The sequence below is a fragment of the Leptopilina boulardi genome, unplaced genomic scaffold, assembly GCF_019393585.1.
Source record: "Leptopilina boulardi isolate dan_hultmark-lab unplaced genomic scaffold, ZJU_Lbou_2.1 LbouV2_213, whole genome shotgun sequence".
NCBI classification, from domain to species: domain Eukaryota; kingdom Metazoa; phylum Arthropoda; class Insecta; order Hymenoptera; family Figitidae; genus Leptopilina; species Leptopilina boulardi.
The window spans coordinates 1,757,481-1,774,578 of record NW_026137767.1 but is presented as its reverse complement, the minus strand read 5'-3'; the positions used below and the strand labels follow the sequence as shown (position 1 = coordinate 1,774,578).

General features: G+C 27.7%; 1 protein-coding gene across 5 annotated transcripts in view; it reads right to left on the bottom strand.

Annotated features, from left to right (window-relative positions):
• The window catches only part of LOC127278886 (peptidyl-prolyl cis-trans isomerase-like), an 82,362-nt gene extending 67,370 nt beyond the window's left edge, over positions 1-14,992 (bottom strand). The window contains exon 1 of one of the 5 annotated variants that reach the window (XM_051300817.1): positions 14,827-14,992. The gene's annotated coding sequence lies outside the window, so the exon portion shown is untranslated. Of the gene's footprint in view, positions 1-14,485; positions 14,632-14,723 lie in introns of those variants that run through there. The other 4 variants (XM_051300818.1, XM_051300820.1, XM_051300819.1 and 1 more) reach the window with 4 other exon arrangements.
• Between the last annotated feature and the right edge of the window lie 2,106 nt (positions 14,993-17,098).

Sequence of the window (17,098 nt, the reverse complement as noted above, 5' to 3'; positions counted from 1 at the left end):
GAACTAGAAAATATGTTTTTATAGTGTATTTCATAATAGACAAGTAATCGGTTATTTGTAGGAAGAAAGATATTTAGAAAATGTTCGAATTATAAACTTTTTAAATATCAACATTTTTAAGTCAAACAACATATGTATGAAATTGTAATAAAGTAAGGATTTCGAATTTGATAAAAAAACTTAAAAATGTTGTTATTTAAAAAATTTATTTATATGTAGAAAAAGCCATTAAGGAAAACTTGGAAAATCTAATTTATGAGGGATTAAGGGACCCGGACCCCCGCGGTGCTAGTTCGCTCCGACACTCAAACTCAGGCTCCTGTCCGCATGGTGGAGGAAGGTTACTTCCCCTCACGGGAGCGAATTGATGATCGCCCATTTTTTAATGTGATATGACATAATATATTATCATTAAACAATGGTAAATTTTTGAAATGATTTTTCGTAATATCTATTAAATGGATGAAGTATACAATAGATGAGTTATGTGCGTAATCCTTTCTATTGAAATAGTGTCTAGAGGCTAAGGTCATCAAGGCTAATATAGGGATTCCCTATTTTTTGACCAAATTTGAGGTGGGGATGAACAATTTTCATACATTCAAATTACTTTTTCTCTAGCTTTTGGCCTGAGAAGTTGTACCTTTTGCGAAGAAAAAAAATCGTGAATAAGATATTGTTCTAATATCGCTTTCGATATTTTTCGTCTCATTTTTACAATTTTTTAATTAAAGTGTTATTTAAAGGGATAAAAATGGTGAAGCCTTCTAAAATTTGCTGTAATCCACTTAATTTAGAAAATCATAAGAAAATTATGAAAAATCTTCGGTTAATAACGACAGCAATGTATGAAAAATTTTCATTTCTTCAAGAGGAATTATATTTGTGTTCAAACTGCAGGATGAAAATAATGTTACATACGGTGAGTGATGTGCAAGAAAATAGTTTAGTTGAAAATAATAATATTAATGTCGGTAATAATGAAGTTAAAAATAATAATAATATCGGTGATATTGAAGTTATTTCGTCCCAAAGTGATAGTGAAATAACCGCGTTGTTTGAAAAATCTTCTATTACTTCAATTTCTTTTCCTCAACGGACTAATACCGATCGTTGTTTCATAAAAAAAATCACAATAGAAGCTGAGGAGTTCATTCACACACTAGCAAAGAAAGCCGAAAAACTACAGGAGGATCATTTTATCGAAAACTTTGAAAAAAACCTCCAGCATGCACAATATGTTGTTATAGATGGAATAATCACCAAATCACTATTCATCCTTTCGTAATTTATTGATCTGAGTGTGATGAAAACGATCAACCAAAACATGATTAAATAATATTCAAAAATTGTATTATTTTTCTGACGGTGCAGCAAGTCAATATAAAAATAAAACTAATTTTATTAATTTGGTTCATCATTCTCAAGATTTTTTCGGAATTGAGGCTGAATGGCATTTTTTCCCACTTCGCACGGAAAAAATGATTGTGATGGGATTGGTGGTACTGTAAAAAGATTTGCTGCCCGGGAAAGTTTAAGAAGACTCACTGACAATTTTATTTTAAATGCTAAAGACTTTTATAATGTAGTTAGAGAAGGGATAACAACAATACATTTTGACTTTTGTACTACGAAAGAACACAAAGACGAAGAACATATTTTAGTTAATCGTATTCAACAAGCACGTTTAATAAAAGGAACTAAGAGGCGCATGAATATTGCCGAATTGACATGTGACATAAATGTCAATTAACCGAAATGCATATGACACACATGTCATTTGACCATAATGACATGTTACAAAAATGATATTTGACATAAATGACATTTATCAAAATTGACATTTGACATAAATGACAATTATCATAATTGTCATTTAACATAAACGATATGTAACAAAAATGTTATTTGACATAAATGACATCATTCAAAAATGTCGTTTGACAAAAATGAAATTTATCATAAATGTCATTTGTCATAAAAGACATTTATCAGCATTGTCATTTGACATAAATGACAATTATCAAAATTGTCATTTGACATAAACGACATTTATCCAAATTGTCATTTGACATAAACGACATGTAACATAAATGTCATTTGACATAAATTACATTTATCAAACATGTCTTTTGACATAAATATTCTAGCATGAATTTCAAAATTGACCAATCACAATTTTAATAATAGCTTTTTATTGGTCAATTTTGAAATTCGCGCTAGTATATTTAGGTCAAAAAACAAGTTTGATAAATTTCATTTATGTCAAATGACATTTATGTTACATGTCGTTTATGTCAAATGACAATTTTCATAATTGTCATTTATGTCAAATGACAATTCTGATAAATGTCTTTTATGTCAAATGCCAATTTTGATAATTGTCGTTTATGTCAAATGCCAATTTTGATAATTGTCGTTTATGTCAAATGACAGTTTTGATAAATGTCGTTTATGTCAAACGACATTTTTGTATGATGTCATTTATGTCAAATGACATTTTTGTTACATATCGTTTATGTTAAATGACAATTATGATAATTGTCATTTATGTCAAATGTCAATTTTGATAAATGTCATTTATGTCAAATATCATTTTTGTAACATGTCATTATGGTCAAATGACATGTTTGTCATATGCATTTCGGTTAATTGACATTTATGTCACATGTCAATTGGGCAATATTCATGCGCCTCGGAACTAAAAATTTCCATAATTTTGTACCAATAGAAAATAATAAACTTCGTTTTAAAAAAATTTCACAACTGCCTAACTCTGAAAGTTCATTACAATCTGTTACTAAATAAAAAATACGAATAAAATACAATCCATAAATATCTTCCTATTTCCTTTAAACCTTCCTTTCCCGGAGAGGTAAATGAGTTGCTTTTTAAAGACAATAATATATGCTATGGTAGTACCTCACAGGAGAGGGCGTAGGATGGGGCCTTCTTCTTTCTTCCCTACTAAATAAAAATAAATAAATTATAAAACTAAAAAATAAAGGGGAAGTTGTAAAAAATCACAAAAATGTTAATTAAAAAAATTATGTGACATTGCATTTTACGATGCCCATTCACTAATGAGCGCCTAAGTCTGCCGTTGCAGACTCGGCAGATTCAACGGCAAGCTCGAGCGCTCGGATTACAAAACTAAAAAAATTTTTCTCGAAAACAAAAAATAATGCCATCTCAAAAATTTAACTGTCGTTTCATTAGGATATAAGCTAAATGTGTGAATTTTTTGGAGCTTGAAAAGTAGGGAGAACACATTTAAAAGTTAAAAACAAATTTTATTGTTTAAATAAATTGATGAAAAAGTAACTTTTTTTTCTTCTAATATTTTTTTTTATAAAAATTCAACTAATTCTGCGTAAAAAACATTTATACATTTTTTTTCTATTTTCATTGGAAAAAAAGTTATGAGTGAAAGAAAAAAAAAGTCAAAATCTTTAAGTGCAAATATTTGTGAAAATATGCAAAATTTTTAATTCAAATTTGGTACACTTATTTTGCACCCTAAGAACAACATTTTTTCAAATATTGAGAAAATTCCGAGATGTGACCCCGTCTTCTCATATGAAATGTCTCATAAACGTATGGCAAAACTACGAGTATGACTGGACGAATCTAGACCACAAGTATGTACGAAAACTCGAAGAGGGTTCCACGGACAAAAGAATAAAAACGGAAGTTATTCACAAGGTTATAGACCAAATGAGAGATATTAGCACAACAATTCCTTGTGTGGTACTACGTTCTGTGTCACAAAAGATTGTTGCTAAATATCCAGACTCCTTTGAAGATCGAAAAAACGGGAAAAGATTTTCAACAGGATTCAACAATCTATACCACAGCCTCTTGAGCCGCAATAATTATATAATAGGTCTTTTAAAAGGTGTCATTCCGAGAAAAAGAAAAGGAACATCGATTTGCTTAAGATTTTTGGCACAAGCTAAACTAGGCGCTATAAATTGGGAAGTTGAAGATTATCCAGAAGGTGAAACAGAAGAAACTCATACCGAGAAAAAAGACATTTTATACGAGAAACAGGCTTTACTTGATAAAGAAAAACGACAAGCATCACCCATTGAGCACGAAGAAATTATTGAACTCCTGTCGAAAACCTTTAAAATTCAGAGCGATTTCTTTAACAATTATCCAGATTTAACAGATATACACATCTTGTTTCAAAATTGGCCAATTCTGAGTCAAAAAACCTACTTGTTTCATCATTATTTGCGAATGGGTCATTCTATCGATCATTTAAGAACTGGCTTGGTAAGTGACAAGGGTACAATTTTCAAATACGGGAAAGCCTACAATTTAACACAAGTCCAGACATCCGACAGCAGTTATGAAATTCTGAAAATAATTTTCAACTAATTCAAGGAAAATGATGAACTATTTGTCAAAGTATGTCATGTAAGTATTAATTTTTTTATATGATAATTCTATATCTAAAAATTGAATTATAATTATTTTGTTTTTAATTTTCAAGCCCGATGAGGATTCAGATTTGTTAACAGTATCTCCAAGTGGACCCTTCATACTCATTAAAGGTTAGTGAAAATATTAAATATTTAATTTTAAGAATTTGTTATTGCCAAACATTTTTTATTTCTTCAAAGAGAATATTTCTTCTTTTCATTGAATTATTATTATACTATGTTATTTGTAAATTTGAAATTTTATTGAAATATTATTAAAAAATTTATTTACTTATAAGCAATTAAATTTTAAACGTTTTTAGTTTTCAATATTCTGAAATAAATAATAAAAAGACGCACTAACATTTCCAAAAAATATGATTTTAAATTTCTGTTAAATTCACTAAGTTTAATTTATTTGTCAATGAATTTTATAATTTTATTAAATAGAAATTGTTATTTGAAAATTACCCTGGATATAAATTATATGCATAAAAATACATATGAATAAATATTTTCTTTAATACACATTTTAATACTGAGAAAAATTTTCAAGAATGAATTTATATTCTTAAAAAATTCGATTGAAGAAAAAAATAAATGAAAAATAAAAAAAGAAAATAATTTAAATTTCTGTTTAAAAAAATTGTCTTCAATAGTTAAAAAATATTTGTTTTAAATTTGATTACAGAAGAGGATGATGAGACAACTATCTATAAGTTGATATTCGACTCCGTAATTGTAGACTGTGCTGAAAATTCCGAAGAAGCTTTGATGTGGGCCTATGCGACTTATTTTGTTTGGAATAGAAGTTACCCGAAAGATCACCCTTGCCCATGGAATTTCTTCAGCGATATTGTCTAAATTTAAATCCTCATTCTGGTAGCAAATCGCCAATAGTGCCCGTGTTGTCGGAAAAGTTAACACCTTTTACAACAAGCTAAAAAATTACTACAACACCCCTAATGATGATGTCTAACTTTAATTTCTTCAATCATTTTATTGTGATATACGTCCAAAGAAACTATGAAAGATTAAGAACAAATGTTAAAGTATTTTTGTTTATAAATATTAATATTTTTATTATTATATTATCTACGACTCGAAAAGTTGTAAACTTTGCCTTAAAAAGTATTTTGCGATAATCGTAAACTTTTAAATGTAAGACGCTTTACAATAACCGTACTTTCTACCAAATTTAGGAGAGAAGTAAGCAAATTAAAATAATAAATAACAACTAAGAAATCTCAATTAATTTTAAGTAAACTTAAAAGACTGCCATTGCCTGCTTCTCTTCTAAATATAAAACACTTAGTTTAAAATTTTAAAAAGTTTATGCATGCATACACTGAAAGAAAGATACTTTTAAATTAAACTTAATAGGTTCGATTTCAATTTGCAACAAAAAAAAATCTTCACTTGGAGAAAGTAATTATATTTAATATAAATATTTTTTAAAAATCACTTCAAATATGTTCAAAAATTTAATTGATTAACTAAATTTTTATTTAATAATTTTAAACTTGAAATTTAAAAAAATTACGTACATACTAAAATAAATTTAAAAACTTTTACGTTTAAAAAATGTAGTCAAAAAATAATCTTACATTTTAAATGAGAAATATCCTTCTTTCAGTTTACATGCCTTTCTCTTATATTCTTAAGATTGTTTATGTACCAAATAAATATCGACAGATGCACATCCCCACAGCACCGAAACTTTCTTGAAAATTCCTTAATATTTACTTGCAAAGTCTGCAATATTTAATTGCAATGTTTTGTGAAAGTTGTGTAAAAATTTAAATGTCTCACTTATAAATAAATGTTTAGTGTGAAGTTTTATTTAAGTGGGACATTTAAATATTTATAAAACATTCACTAAACATTGCAGGGTCAATCCATTATATTTCGACTGAAGTCGTCGCTGACTAATTTTTAAAAATTATAATACTTTGCAGGAATGATTTTGAAGTTATCAAGATCACGAAATGAAAAGAATTTTATTAAAATTTTAATTATTTATTGCAAAATATGAATTTAAAATTTATGAGGTGCTGAAAACTGTCAATTTTTTAGCCATTAGAAAATATGCAAAAAAAAAACAGAATTTACCATAAAAATAAAAAAAAATTGTTGTAATTTACTAAAAATGAATAAATTTATCATTATCAATTGATATAATTATTTAAATATGTGAAATAATATATAAAATATGATTTTCAAGTTCGCCTGTCAAATAACCTAAATTTGCAAATTTCATCTATTAAATGTGAGAAAGAGAAGTCATTAAATTGAAAAAAACCTTACCAAATATAAAGTACCTGTGACTAACTTTTAGTTTTTCTTAGCACTTTATTCCTTTTTTCTTCATAAATGTGAAATAAAAAGCAATAAAAATTGGCACTTTGCTTATTTTCACTATTTTCAAATGTAAATAACTTTCTTGGAGAAAACTGAAAAATTACAAAACTTGGGCAATATCTAATTGATCACTAAATACACACACTGGAAAAAAATTCGCTTTGGTCCCGAAGATACTTTTTGAGATAATTAAGTTTAAACTTTTCACAATTTTTATCAGGTTAATACATGTAGTTTTTTAAGGACGAATTAGGTTTTATTGGTTAAACATTTTGAACTAACTTCAATTTTATAAAAATCACATGCATTAACCTGATAAAAATTGTGAAAAATTTAAACATAATTATCTCAAAAAGTATCTTCGGGACCAAAGCGAATTTTTTTCCAGTGTGTGTATTTAGTGATCAATTACATATTGCCCAAGTGTTGTAATTTTTCAGTTTTCTCCAAGAAAGTTATTTACATTTGAAAATAGTGAAAATAAGCAAAGTGCCAATTTTTATTGCTTTTTATTTCACATTTATGAAGAAAAAAGGAAAAAAGTGCTAAGAAAAACTAAAAGTTAGTCACAGGTACTTTATATTTGGTAAGGTTTTTTTTCAATTTAATGACTTCTCTTTCTCACATTTAATAGATGAAATTTGCAAATTTAGGTTATTTGACAGGCGAACTTGAAAATCATATTTTATATATTATTTCACATATTTAAATAATTACATCAATTGATAATGATAAATTTATTCATTCTTAGTAAATTACAAAAAAAATTTTTATTTTTATGGTAAATTCTACGTATTTTTGCATATTTTCTAATGGCTAAAAAATTGACAGTTTTCAGCACCTCATATACTTTAAATTCATATTTTGCAATAAATAATTAAAATTTTAATAAAATTCTTTTCATTTCGTGATCTTGATAACTTCAAAATCATTCATGCAAAGTATTATAATTTTTAAAAATTAGTCAGCGACGACTTCATTCGAAATATAATGGATTGACCCTGCAATTAAATATTGCAAACATTGCAATTAAATCTTTAGGAAATTTTCAAGAAAGTTTCGGTGCTGTATAGGCAGTAACGTTTTTAAAAAGTGACTTTTATGTTCAATTTCAATATGCTATACACGTTTGTGATCTACGCTGAGAAATAATTTTAAAAAACGCACATTCATAACATTGTATTATCTTTTAATTAATAAAAATCGTTAATTGAATTGAACAAATTTATTTTCTTATGAATTTAAATTTCCCGCTTAATATATACCAAAATGGTTGAGGGTATGTATGCGCATGCGCGACATTCCAGTATATATTTTTTACACAATTTTAGTAAATTTCATGGAATATATGAAAAGTAGATTCCCATATTAATATTTCGTGTCCTCTATGGAAAATTCATTGAAAAAAAGAATTTTATAGCGGTAAAGTAAAATTCACACGTCGTTCTGTTGCAATTTTATGTCAACAGTCGTTCTGTTGAATTTTCGACAAACTTTTCTTACAGTGTTAACCTTATTTTTTTAATAACATGTTTTTTTGTATAAATCTAACTTGTACAACTCTAGAACTATTGCTAATCTACCCAAAACTCAGCATGGATTTTTCATTTTTTAAGATATAGTGGTGCCAAATGCACATGACTCAATGAGACCGTTCTCAAAAACTGCTCCACACATTATTTTGATTTTTGAAAGAAAAGTTTCTATTTTCCATATACTTTCACGGGAAAAAAAATTTTACTGAGCAAAGACTTTTGGGTTGAGTCTGGTTAAGGAGCATCGTTTTTAACAAATGAGGAGCTTGATATTAGAACTCGCTATCCGCTCGGCTGAACTCCGTAGAGCCAGTCAAACGTTCGAAAAAATGATACAAATTGAAATTCAAAATTTTGAAAAATACTACATTGTAGGAAATTGGCGATTCAAACAGCTACACTAGCGCCACAGTTGAACTAATTTAGGCGTGACTCGCTCTGTAGCACTCCATGTGTTTTAAATTATTTTTTTTTATTTAACGCTTAAAAATAATTTTACAAACGCAATAAAAATATCAGAATAATTAAATAATTTGAAATAAACTGTCAAAACAGAGACTGCTTTAGAGCGAGTCACGCCTAAATTAGTTCAACTGTGGCGCTAGTGTAGCTGTTTGAATCGCCAATTAAAAGGCGTATCTTTTTTTTTTAATTTTTTAATAAAACGAATAGTTTAGTTCCTAGAGACCAAAAACTGAGAAATTTAAATTGTTAAATTTAATTAAGTTTTAAAACATAAATCATCGTATCTCCGACAATTATTAATGAATTTGATTCAAATTTGACATCTACACGTATTAAGGTCTACTAAAGGCGACAAAATAATGAAAAATTAAAAAATCATTAATTGTTTAAATTTTTTTAAATAAAAATTGAGACCAGTTGATAATAACGTTTTCTTACTTTCATCAACAAAATGTTTGCGGGGAACTTTGTACACTAGAGTCTCCGAAGAGAGGACAGAAAGAGTCTTGGACCTCTCTACGGAATTCGTCCTTGACGCCGAAAATTGTAAACACTCCAGGGCCGTATATCGTATCACAGAGATGTGTTTTTTTAACAGAATACATTCTGTTACGTTTGTAAAACACTACGCGAGAAAGGTACACTAAAAACAAACGCTCCTGAGTTCACGTTCCTCTTTCTGATCCCGCCCATCTTTTCCCCCCTCACTCCTTACCGCGCCGCGTCACTACTTAGTCCTCTCTTCAGAAGTCCTCTCTTGGGAGACTCCAGTGTAGTTCAGAAAACTTCCAGTGAGACATTTGTTTATCACTGTAACTACAAAGTTCCCCGCAAACATTTTGTTGATGAAAGTAAGAAAACGTTATTATCAACTGGTCTCAATTTTTATTCAAAAAAATTTAAACAATTAATGATTTTTTAATTTTTCATTATTTTGTCGCCTTTAGACTTTAGACTTTAGATGTCAAATTTGAATCAAATTCATTAATAATTGTCGGAGATACGATGATTTATGTTTTAAAACTTAATTAAATTTAACAATTTAAATTTCTCAGTTTTTGGTCTCTAGAAACTAAACTATTCGTTTTTCTAAAAAATTAAAAAAAAACAAAAAAAGATGCGCCTTTTAATTTCCTACAATATAGTATTTTTCAAAATTCAAAATTTTGAATCTCAATTTTTATCATTTTTTCGAACGTTTGACTGGCTCTACGGAGTTCAGCCGAGCGGAGAGCGAGTTCTAATTTCCAGCTCCTCAAATAGTACAATTTTCGTAACATAAAGCGCATTTTTTGTTAAACAATTAATCATATTTTTGAAACAGTGCATTTCTTGGAAATTTTCTTCGGTGAAGTTTCAGTTAATATATATTTATGCAGAAAATAAGTCTTAGTAAACAAAAAATGACATGTTTTCTTTCAAAACATGTAATTAAAAAAAATTTTTAATTCTTGAAAGGGAAATATGCTTTTTATGAATACTTGTAATTATCAAGAAAAATACCTGAATATAATGTAATTATATTATTAACTAGCATAATTACACGCGCGCAAGCGCGCGTCAAATTTTCCGCCTATTACTTTGATTGTTAACGGTAACAGCAATGAAAACCCAAGAAAATACCTATCGAAAAAGTGATTATAAGAAAAACATACACAAATTAAAACCAACAGTGACAAATGGCGGTGTAAATGTTGATAAATCAATTCTAGTATCACCAATATAACCGCCGCCACTTGAAATGCCGAGAAAAATTAATTATGTTGTGTCAATTATCATCACAATATTCTTTGTCACTTATATATACTGCATTGGAGAGATTCTTTTTCAATCGCCCCAGCCAGCCCAAAAAGTCAATGTTCTGGGATTGGCTTCATACTTTGGTAAATTGTTGTCCTATATGATAGTAATAAATCCCTAAAATAAACTCATTAAAAAAATATTTGTAGAAAGTAGAGGGGGTTGAAGTTTTGACGTTAAGGGTAACATTGTCATTTTCAAATCCGTATAACTATGACAAAAGTTAATGGATTTTCATTTATCTATATAATGAATTTTAATGCATTTTTCATGTACTTTTCAAAAATGTATACGAAATTTAAAAAAAAAAATTTTGACCCCTTTTTTTCAAAATCAACTCTTATTTTTAGATTTTCACCCATTCGAGTATTTTTTTTTATTTTCATTGGAAAGCTGAGGTTTTTTCCCATGAGCTATGTAAATACGAAAGTGGGACAACAATAATTTTGTGGGAAACAGAATATTAAAGCAGGCGGTGCCTACCTAAATCCTCGAAGATGATCTCCAGGTATACCCGTAATCGGCACCGCCTAATTTAATATTCTGTTTCTCACAAAATTATTGTTGTCCCACTTTCATATTTACATAGCTCATGGGAAAAAACCTCAGCTTTCCAATGAAAATAAAAAAAAATACTCGAATGGGTGAAAATCTAAAAATAAGAGTTGATTTTGAAAAAAAGGGGTCAAAATTTTTTTTTTTAAATTTCGTATACATTTTTGAAAAGTACATGAAAAATGCATTAAAATTCATTATATAGATAAATGAAAATCCATTAACTTTTGTCATAGTTATACGGATTTGAAAATGACAATGTTACCCTTAACGTCAAAACTTCAACCCCCTCTACTTTCTACAAATATTTTTTTAATGAGTTTATATTTTAGGGATTTATTACTATCATACACCGTCCGACACGATTTTTCACTCACGAAAAAATCAATGATTTTCAGAAACTAGGACCAAAAAAAAGATACCCGTGTCATTTTTTGCTTTTAGGGGTAAAAACAACCCTTAAATGAAAGGTGATAGGAAATCTTGTACAAATTAATAATTTTTTATGAAACCTGGTATCTCGGGGTTTTCCAGGTCGCTGATTACGAATCTTATGTCAGATTTTCAAAATTCAAAATGGCGGATCCAATATGGCGGTCGAAATTTATAAAAATTCACCAATTCATTTGAAAGTTGTTACTTAGGGGTTTTTGGGGTCGCTGATTACGAATATGATGTGAGATTTTCAAAATTCAAAATGGCAGATTCTATATGGCGGTCGAAATTTATAAAAGTTCATCGAATTTACTTGAAACTTGTTACTTTAAGGTTTTTGGGGTCGCTGATAACGAATATGATGTCTGATTGTGAAAATTCAAAATGGCGGATCCAATATGGCGGTCGAAATTTATAAAGATTAATTACTTTTTTATAAAACTTCGTATCTAGGGGTTTTTGGGGTCGCTGAGTACGAATCTGAAGTCAGATTTTTAAAATTCAAAATAGATCTAATAATGTGGAAGATTAGAAAACAATATATAAAAAATAAAAATTTCCACATATGTGTTTTTTGTATATTCGACACTTTTTTAATGACAAAACAGGCTTTGTAGTAAGTAAGAATATTTTTATTAGATAACAGTAATAAGCTCAAGTAAGATGAATTTAAAGGTGTGAAGTGATTGTTTAAAACTGATGTGCAAAGTAAAAAAGTCTACCATTGTCATTTGTTTTATGTACTATTTTCCGTAACTATGCAACTGAAAACGAACATATAAACAACTGTCTAATCTTCCACATTATTAGATCTATTTTGAATTTTAAAAATCTGACTTCAGATTCGTACTCAGCGACCCCAAAAACCTTAAAGTAACAAGTTTCAAGTAAATTCGATGAACTTTTATAAATTTCGACCGCCATATTGGATCCGCCATTTTGAATTTTGAAAATCTGACATCAGATTCGTAATCAGCGACCCGGAAAACCCCGAGATACCAGGTTTCATAAAAAATTATTAATTTGTACAAGATTTCCTATCACCTTTCATTTAAGGGTTGTTTTTACCCCTAAAAGCAAAAAATGACCTGATCTAGCAAAACGGCCAGACACGGGTATCTTTTCTTTGGTCCTAGTTTCTGAAAATCATTGATTTTTTCATGTGTGAAAAAAAAAGTTGAATTTTGTCGGACGGTGATATAGGACAACAATTTACCAAAGTATGAAGTCAATCCCAGAACATTGACTTTTTGGGCTGGCTGGGGCGATTGAAAAAGAATCTCTCATTGTTGGGATAAAAGATATTGACGAATGGATTTTCTTATTATATAACTTATATAATCAGTTATATATAACCAGTAAGATCATTTTTTTGTGAATTGATAGTAAAAAAAAGTAAGAGTTTTAAGTAAAAATTTTAAAATATAAATATTAAAATTTTAGAAATAAATATTTTTGATAAAGTCAATGTTCGATGATTTTTTATAATCTTTAAAATCCGAAAAAAATTAGTTTTGCTAAATATTTTGGTGTATTTTCTATAAATATTTCATTGCAAATGGAAATTTTAAATTTATGTTTTTTTCAAAAAATTTAATTAATTGATAATTAATAAAAATGAATTATGTAATCAAAAAGAAAATTAAATTAACCGAAAATTATTAATTATATTTTAAAAAGTATTAAGCAATTAAAAATATTTAAAAATTTTGAAAAAATAAAACCTAAAAAAAACTTTGTAATGTTTTAAACTTTAAACTTAAAAATTAAAATCAAATTGAAAATTTTTTAAAAAAAGCAAACAATTTATTTTCATATTAAAAAGAATTTTTTTTTATTACCAAATGTTTACAGATAAAAAAAATTTAACAATTTAATAATTAATAGTAAAAATAAATTAATAATAATAATATATAATAAATAGTAATGAATATTAAAAAATAATAATTTTAAGTTAATATGTTCTAATTATCTGTAATAATCATTATATTTAAAAAAATGTATATATAATATAATAAATTTATAAATAATAATAAAAATTATATTATAATTGAAACTTTTTTTTCATAAATATCAAGTAGGAAATATACTGGTGCTGCGTTAACCATAAAATATTACGAAATTAAGAATTGTCAAAACTTTAGAAAAACAAAAGGAACAAAAAAAATGACTAACTTCAAGTGTGGACAGACGGAATGAATGAATGAATACGGAAAAATACGGAAATTATTATATTATTATTATTATATATAAATAAAAATAAATAAAATAAATAAATATAAATAAATAAATAATAATAAATAATAAATAATAATAATAATTATTATTATATTATAATAATAATAAAATAATATAATATAATAAAATAATAATTATTATTATAAGTAATAATAATAATAATATAATGTAATTATTTTAAAAGATCAAAATAAAAAATTTTGTAGAGTGTTAAGAACCATCTTAAAATTCTTTTTAAAAAAACTTATTTTCGACATTTCTTATTTTTAATCGAAAATCCGATTTGTCATTTTTTTTAATTAATTAGAGTAAAATTGAGGAGTAAGTTTTCAAAAATTGATAAATCCGTATTTTGTTATTTCGAGAAATTGAATATTTTTTGGATTTAAAACTTAAATCATCTTCGTTAAGCCCAGATGTTATTAAATGTAAATTTCTTTATTAATAAATTTTTGTCTTAAATTCAGCAGTGATAGAACAATTAGTAAGGTCTTTAATATGTTAATTATGCGTTTGTCTCCACTTTTTTTGAAAAATGGATTTATCGACTTTTGAAAATTTTCTCCTTAATTTTATTAAAAAAAGGTATTCAAAATTTTAAGATTTTTTTGAATTATTGTAAAAAGTATACTTGGGGTTATTTTTGGTATAATAATCCCATAGTACATTTCCAATCACAGTTGTGAATTTTTTATCCTCACGCACTGAGTAAGTAATTTTATTATGGCAACATTTACAAAACTATTTAAAGTTACTGTAATCAGTGTAGTAAATCGGTCAGGTTAAATTACAACAAATTGTGTAACAAAAAGGCGCATTCAGAAGTGTTATTATTTCTAGTTTAATGCCCAGTGAGTAAAATATAAAAATCCCATTAAGTGTATTATGGAAAAATAAACTTAACCTTTAAATACCAATGTTCACTATACACAAATTCTTAATTAGTTTGGATATAAAAATTGGTTAAATTATGACAATTATACAAACTTCAATACATAATGAATTACATTAGAATAAAATCACTGACAGACACTTAAATTTCCTAAAATTTTAAGAGAAATATATTTAACTTATTTTTGATCACGTTTCTTTTCTAAATTATTTTCACAACATGAGGGTAGCCGGTGGAACTTTACAGTCACATAAACACGTTTAAATCTGTCGTGGTGGGGGCAGTGGATTGACTGACTCATATTTTGAGAAAAAGGCTGTTTCCCACATTGGCTACTTGTAGCGTAACGATCGGACAGCTTGTGCACTGAAAAGTACGGAAGCGCCTACGAGTCACCAGCGAACTATCTTGTTCGCGTCACATTTTTAGCTGTGAAACCGAGGAACGCGTTCGATGGTTTCGCTGTTTCCTTGTTTTTGAGTGACGATAAAACACACTATACGGTTCGATAGTTCGATGGTTCTCTGGTTTTACTTAGTTCTATCGTTATCGAAGTCTAAATTTTGTATTAAAAAAATAAATTTAAATTTAAAAACCGAAATATAATAATATATTTAAATTATATATTTGAGATATATCAGATATCTTATAATGTGTGCCTAAAAAATTATTTTATTTAAAAATAATAGTACAAAATATTATTTTGAAGTAAGTTGATTTGTTTGCATTTTATATTTGTACTATACTATTAATATTTTGTACTATTATTTTTAAATAAAATAATTTTTTAGGCACACATTATAAGATATCTGATATATCTCAAATATATAATTTAAATATATTATTATATTTCGGTTTTTAAATTTAAATTTATTTTTTTAATACAAAATTTAGACTTCGATAACGATAGAACTAAGTAAAACCAGAGAACCATCGAACTATCGAACCGTATAGTGTGTTTTATCGTCACTCAAAAACAAGGAAACAGCGAAACCATCGAACGCGTTCCTCGGTTTCACAGCTAAAGGCGTTTCTCCAATAAAGGCCTTTCTCCAATAGGATCCTAAACTCTTGCGTTGCGTATGCATTGCGTCGGTTGCTATTGGCAACCAATGCTAAAATCAACGCGTCAGTCACGCAACGCAAAAGTTTAGGTTCCTATTGGAGAAAGGCCTTAAGATCCTAAACTCTTGCGTTGCGTATGCGTTGCGTCGGTTGCTATTGGCAACCTATGCTAAAATCAACGCGTCAGTCACGCAACGCAAGAGTTTAGGATCATATTGGAGAAAGGCCTTAAAGGCCTTTCTCCAATAGGATCCTAAACTCTTGCGTTGCGTATGCATTGCGTCGGTTGCTATTGGCAACCAATGCTAAAATCAACGCGTCAGTCACGCAACGCAAAAGTTTAGGTTCCTATTGGAGAAAGGCCTTAAAAATGTGACGCGAACAAGATAGTTCGCTGGTGACTTGTAGGCGCTTCCGTAGAAAAGAGATGGGTACGCGGAGAGAAGAATCAAGACTTTAAGGTGCTTTTATACCCCAAATTTCGATCAGATGAACATTATTTCTGGACTGTGAAAATGCGTGAAAAGTCATTTTCACGGCGGGTATTTTTGAATTGTTTTAAACAAAAAATGTTTTTTTAAGAAATATAATATTAAATAATTGTTTTAATATGTAAGAACACTTTAAAATAGTGATAGAAAGATGATTTGATTGAAAAATTTAGCAAATTTTGCTTTAAAACGTTTCCTGCTATAAGAAAGTATAAAATGACGACGTTTGTGAAATGGTTTGTACAGTGCTTCTTCCTTGTGAGTGTCTCAGAGTTTTGTTTATGTTATGTCGGTTCTTTTTAACTTGTAATAAATAATGAGTGCTGAAAATAAATCTGTAAGTTGAAATGTTTATCAAATAAATTTAAATTCAACTAATTGTTTTGAATAACTGAAATTAACTTAATATACAGAAAGTATTTGAGAGATGCGTGGAAAATTGATTTATAACCTCAAATTCATACACAAACTTTTTGTGTTTTTAAATATCAAGTTTTATAATTACTTATGATTTTCATAAGTAATTATAATTAATTTTCGAATCAAGTAGTTGAATTTAAAATTACTTAATAAACATTTCAACTTACCGATTTATTTTCAGTACTCATTATTTATTACAAGTTAAAAAGAACTGACATGACATAACATAAACAAAACTCTGAGAGACACTCACAAAGAAGAAGCACTGTACAAACCATTTCACAAACATCGTCATTTTACACTTTCTTGTAGCAGAAAACGTTTTAAAGCAAAATTTGCTAGATTTTTCAATCAAATCATCTTTGTATCACTATTTTAAAGTGTTCTTACATATTAAAACAATTATTTAAT